Raw genomic sequence first — 6995 nt, 5'->3', positions numbered from 1 at the left:
CCCCCGGTCCAAAGACATGCATGGTAGGTTGAGTGGCATCTCTGGAAAATTGTCCGTAGTGTGTGATTGTGTGAGTGAATGAGAGTGTGTGTGTGTGTGTGCCCTGTGATGGGTTGGCACTCCGTCCAGAGTGTATCCTGCCTTGTTGCCCGATGACGCCTGAGATAGGCACAGGCTCCCCGTGACCTGGGGTAGTTCGGATAAGCGGTAGAAGATGAATGAATGAATGTGTAGATTTGTTTTTATTTATTTATTCTCTATTCGAGAAGTAGAGAAGCAAACCAGGATCAGAAACCAATGACACCACTGTTCCCACAGTAAGTACTGTGTCTTATGTCTTATTTCAGTGCCTTTAGTACCTTTTAGCACTTTTAGTGAACTTTCATCACCACAATTTCTCATCAGTGCTGTTACTTACAGTAACAGTAAATAAAATCTTTTCAGGCTGAGAGATCCTACAACTGTTTTCAATACAGGAAAGAAGAAATTTCAACATTCACACAGACATACCGCAGAGGGATAGCAGTTTTAACATTTTACATGTTTTTGCAGTTATTTTATTTAATAAAGATAACATTAAAAATTATAATAAATAAATCTCAGGACAGTCTGCACAGCAATGACCTGCTTAACCACAGTAAAGGTAGAGCACTTTAAATTTGGGGGAATCCAGTGATTTTTGTGCATGTGATGGCCAGTTTTGGATTTGGTTATCCAGACAGATGGCTAGTGTGATGTACAGTATTAAAGATGTGTTCTCATCTTGGCAGATGAGTTCTGCCTGAATGGAAGGGTTTAGGTGCTGCATCTTTTCAACCGCTCTGAGCGGCAAGTGTAAAGGATTTTACCGCATAGTTAGCCGCAGAGTTTGTGCCCTGACAGAGCTGAATAATCTGCACATCCACGTCATGTCCTCCAGCTGGGTATTCAAACACTTTATGGATTATCTGGGTAAAGTAAACGAAAGAGGAGCGCACCTTTTCGCCTACATCCCATGCCACAACAGCCCAGTCTAGAGCTCCCCTGGTGAGAAGATTGATTTCAAGTATCGCGATGTGTATCGCCAGAGTGAGACTCCACTCTGGTCACGGGCACTTGCTGGGCTACCAGTGTTTGAAGCTGTGCTACATCCGCTTGATTTGCAGCAGGCAAATTATTCTTTCATGAATGAGTGATGGAATCCATGTCCAGGATGATGCAAAACTTTAATGAGACAAAGCAAACAATTCCAAACCGCAAAACACACTTGTGTACATAGCAGACAGGCAGAGAGATAATTAAACCAGAAACAGCAGTTAGTGAGGCAAACTAAACAAACAGGGGCAAATAAATCCAAGAAACAAAAGCAGTAAGTCATACACAGAAAGACAATAAAAGTACTAGGCAAAACAAATGCAAAACCAATATATTTCTCATGGTGTGTAATGTGTGCTTCACTTAAATGCTAACACACATTTACAATTGCAAATGATTCTCAGAGATGATGCAGTTTCAGAGCTCTCAAGTTTTGAAGACAGGCATGACTGACATCTCCAACCCCCCAGTGGCTCGACTAAGAGCTCCAGGGGAGACGCGCTTGATTCCTGCCTGGCTCCATAGAGACAGCGGTGCGGACAGATACATTTTGGGCACCAGGGCATATTAAATATATGATAAATAGTCAAAAGGTTTTTCTGTGTGAGAAATACAATGTGTGGCGGTAAGGCGTGACAAAAGACCTAAAGGCGTGACTGTCAAGCTCAATGCGTGACACTTGATAGCCCTGCAGTTTCTCTATAAAAGTATGTGACTACAACAGTGACTACAACAGTGACTACAGCAGTGACTACAGCCGCTCATCAAGACAATAACAGTGACTACAACAGTGACTACAACCGCTCACCAACACAATACGTACACGTAAGTAGGAAAGCTTCATGTTATTTAGGCATGGTGTTTTCCTCTGCAGTTTTACATGTTTTTTTATTTATGAACTTTTTCAAAGATGGAAGTGGTGTGAAAAATAAACATCATAAAAAAATGGATATCATTATAAATCTGTCTGAGAGGCAATCACCATGAGCTAATGTATATGAATGAAGGAAAAATATTTAAAGTGATCAAACTTTTTTTTTATGTTTTAAACAGATCTGACTCAAAGCACAATTCAGGTAACATCAGATGTACATATCTGGAATAAAATGAGTGTATCAGTTCATCCTAACATGTTTCTAATCTGAGTTATTTCTCACCCACAGTGTTTGTGAATTTTGTCCCCAGCAGTGATGAAACCATGTAAGTCCTAAAACACCTTTATTCTCTCTTGCAGAAAATGCTAAACACTTTAGACCATGATGATTTTCTTTGCAGTTTTATAGATAATTAAATTTGTTGTTTTATTGAAAAGATGAACATGTGCTTAGAGTTCAAACCCAAACACTGCAGTATTTAAGCGGTAAGTAAACAGGTGATTATTACACATGATACGTTCTTGCTTATAGAAACTTTGTCATGTCACATGGGATTATGCAAATACACATGAAATCATGCTTCATGATAATGTGCACCAGTGAGGGAAGTAAATAACTACATATTGTCTGGTTACAGTACTTAAGCTGACAGTTTGTGAGGGTAGTGGAACAACTGCTTGGAAGGTTGTGAGTTCAAATCCCAGCACCAATAACAGGCTGCCTCTACTGGGCCTGTGAGAAAGGCTCTTAATACTCAAGTGCTCAGATGTATAGTATAAGTGACTCTGGATAAGGGAGTCTGCCAAAAAGTCCATGATTACTGTAAGGGTACTTCTTTATTAAAGTATAATGAAATGAGTTTTTAGGGCTTTATTTTATTTTATTTTTACAAATATCCAGAGCAACGTACAAAAGTGCTTAAGTATCTATCATTGAATATATTAACTCTGGTTCACTAGGTTACATTATTAAGATTTTTATTTATTTATTTTTTTTTTAAAGTTTTTATATATACTGTATATATATATATATTTATATATGTTGAGATGGGTGTTGAGATATATTTATAGTTGCAGATGATTCCAATCATATGCAGCAGAAAACTGAAAAGGCCATCGACCAAAGGACGTACGGACTTTAGGAAATGAAAGAATCGGCTAGAGCGCAGATTACGACTTGTATTATTAACATCACACTAGCCATCTGTCTGAATTTTTTTTTTTTTAAATATCGCACTCTCTATTGTGAAAATATATGTATGTATACCTAAATAATTGTGTAAGTAGAAAAAAAAAAACACAAAAAATGCATTTAGAAACAGTTGCGTTCCCCTCCCCTTCCCTCCCCTCCCCTTCCTCACAGTGGTTTGACCCACTGCCTACTTTCCCAGTTCATCTCACCTACTCTGCACACACGAGTCAGGTGTGTGACTGCGGCTCAGTTACTGTTGAACTCCATTAAGTAGGGGATTTTATTCACTTTAAATAAAGCGATTATCTTTAATGTAGTTGATGCAGACTCATTCATAAATTAGTTGCGGCAAAAATGCTGATTACCGATGTAATTTTACATGAATCTGCTATATTAGCGATTAAAATATGACTTATCTAGTTAACGTTAGCTTGTTAACAATAGCTTGTTGCATAGTGCACTGCAACTAATACTGTACGCCAAAGCCGTTTCCCATGCATTGTTTTATTTGGGACGACTTGGCATAATGTTAATATATAAACCTATTGTTTAGCGGTGCATTTACTAAATGAGCTCTGTGTTACGTCCGAACTGACCTCACTGTATTTTTTTGTATATTCAATTTCTATTCTCTTCTTAAGTGTCTTAATTAATTTTAAATAAAATTTTAAACCTTTTTTAATTCCTTGTTTTTATTGTTGTGATTATTTTTTTATGATAGTTTTACTTTCTTTATGTAAAGCACTTTGAATGACCATTGTGTATGAAATGTGCTACAGTATAAATAAACTTGCCTTGCCTTGCAGTGTCATAGACTAGATAAAATGAGGGATGTAGAAAATACCCTGCTGTTTTGATGGTGACGTACTATGTGGGCGGAGTTATAGACCTGCACAGACAAGTTCGGACAGGTTTTAATTAGTTCAGTCGCTACGGATGAGGCAGATTATTGTTTGTTCTGATATGTGCGTCCTTGAGACTGTAAGTGACATTTATTAATGGTCAAGATATGTTATGCCACTGCTTATGTGCACTGATAATTGTGAGCATCCCGTTTATGTGTGTAATACTTTTTGGTCACGTGTCATGATAGCATGAGCATGTTTAAAGGTTAGCTTGTTGCTGCAATAGCCATACTATTAGCACCATATTTAATTCTTTGTTTATGTTTGTTGTTAAGCTAAGATATTAGAATCTAGACACATACGTTGTCTATAAAGTTTAATCGGATTTATCGCGATTACCTGTGTTGGATGTTAAATTATTGCCGGGGTAATAGCGCCATATAGTGGCTAATGGTGAATAATTTGCCCTTTACTGCATAGGTTTTATTTCACTTTTGTTGCCTTAGTCTAAATGTATACTTTATTATACCACTTGTAAATTCCTGTTAAGTGTATTTATTATTTGTTTTATTTCAGAAACCACATACAAACATACATATGCACACACACCAACCAAAATGGAAACTGAACATGATTCAAGTGGATTTGCTAGAATAAATCGGAGAATTTGAGCTATATATGTCGTGGACAATCCATTATTGCATCATCTTGTAACCTTCTGATCGAGGTTGAGGACAAGTAGTGACACATCAGCATCTCGCACGCATATATCTAGAACAAAGTGGTCCTTCGAGCCGGATGTTGATATCTTGTCCTCATGGCAACATCACAGGATTACGGGTAAGAGCAGAGTCACCGTCCTAGCAGGATCCGACGGTTTCCTAGACATCTGGAGGACTTTCTACTTACTTCCCAGTCACGGCATACAGTTTCAAACCCCTTTCATGATGATGTAAGGTTTCATGACAATGTAAATGTGGAATATCACTCGGCAACACCTGAGAGGCTTCAAATTGAGCATTTACTGTAACTGAAACGGAGAGGCTTCGTAGAGTGGAGGAAGGAGTATGGAATGTACAAGGGCAAATTAGGGAATTGCAAAGCACATTGGAAATGTCTATTGCACAGCGTAATGGTTCACCACGCATGCATCAGGGTTTATTTCATCCCCGTGCCACAGGTGTCGGACATCAACAATCAGTTCCTCACTCAGGCATCCAGAAACAGCCCATCCTGCAACGTAGTGCCAGCTTACCGCTTATTCGTGCAGACATTGAACCTAGTTCAACAACCCCTGACAATGTTGAAATAACAAGGTACTCCACACCATTAATTCCTACACACTCATCAAGCCCTGTCACCTACTCGCAGCTACCTAATCAGCGTTCAGGTCAGTTATCAAAGCTAATACCTCAGGTTCAACAGTCAATGTCTCGTCCAGCATCTGTCCCAGTCCATAGGCATCCTGTAGTGGAATATGAGCCACGACCAGAGTCTGCACCAGCATATCTTCTGAATCCGCAATATATTCCGCTACAGCCTACTGGTAGTCAGCAGACATCATATCAGCCACAAATGCCGTCTGCTAGACAACAATGTGCATCACCAATTTTATCGTCTACCTCCACAGTGTATCAACCTGTAGTTGGTCAACAACCAGTTTATGCATCCACTGTAACCCCTGTGCAGTATCATACTGCACATCCTAATTACTCAGAAGCTGAGTTAACTCATTCATTGCCAGCATATGCACAACCTCAAGTACCTCGGTTCTCAGATCCTCCCCCCCGACAGTCTGTAAGGTTCTCAGACACATATTTAATGGGTTATCAACCTGTCAGACCACCAGGTGCAGTATCTCAGCCCCAGATGTATTCTGCACCATAGTCATATAGTGCACTGCCATTGCTTCCTCATACGGAATACCTAAACCTAAGCTGATCAACTTCACGTCTGGAAGAGGGAGTGAATTTGCTTTGCTGAAAAAGGGACTTGATAGCGTATTCGGTCCTCATATGCATCTGACAGAAGACTACAAATACCAGGTGTTACTTGATCATCTGAAACTGCCAGCTGCCTTCCAAATAGCAAAGAGGTACATGTATGATCTCATGCCATATACACGAGCCATGCAAGCATTGCAACAGAGAAACGGGCAGCCTCGGCAACTAGTTCAATGAGAAATTGGCAGTATTCTGCGCACTCCTACAATAAAACCTGGGGATTCCCAAGCCTTTGAAGACTTCGCTTTATCAGTGAGTACTCTGGTTGGCCTTCTTAGTACATTAGAAGGGCCTTCCCAGACTGAGCTTATGTGTGGATCTCATGTTGATAGATTACTCACCAAGCTCCCATCATCGTACAGAGATAGTTTCATTGAACATTGTCTGTCAAAGGGCATCCTCCAGAATGGGACTGATAAAACGTATACCCTCCTTGAATTTGCAGAGTGGCTTGAGAGGAAATCACAAGCGCTACAGATATCCAGGAAAGCAGTTGAACTTTACAGCTCCGAAAGAACTCGCTATGAGAATAGAGAACAAAGAACCCCAAAACCACCAAAGGTATAGTCTACAATTTACTATGGCATGAATCAGACAGCTGAAACCTCAGCTTCGGCTAATGTATGTTCCCAACCAAAGAAGGATCTGACAAAGGTTAAGAAACGGGAAAGCTTTAAACCATACTGTCCCTTCTGTAAATGCCAAATGCATTATCTTAACTCCTGTGCTGAATTTGGTAAACTGACCACGACACAAATAACTACTTGGATAAAGGATAACAACAGATGTTGGAAGTGTGGCAGAGGACATGAGCCTGCTAACTGTACCCTGAAAAGGCCCTGTACCCTCTGTAGTGAACAGAATTTAACAGTCCTCCACGAAACAGCAGTCACTATCAACAAGAGCATTCTTACCATGAATACGGTACCCAGAACAGTTTACCTTGATCATGTGACTCACTCTGGCAGAGTTATGTTGAAAGTGGTTCCCGTCAGACTCCATAATAA

Source organism: Tachysurus vachellii, chromosome 1, assembly GCF_030014155.1.
Source record: "Tachysurus vachellii isolate PV-2020 chromosome 1, HZAU_Pvac_v1, whole genome shotgun sequence".
NCBI classification, from domain to species: Eukaryota; Metazoa; Chordata; class Actinopteri; order Siluriformes; family Bagridae; genus Tachysurus; species Tachysurus vachellii.
This window is presented reverse-complemented; position numbering follows the sequence as displayed.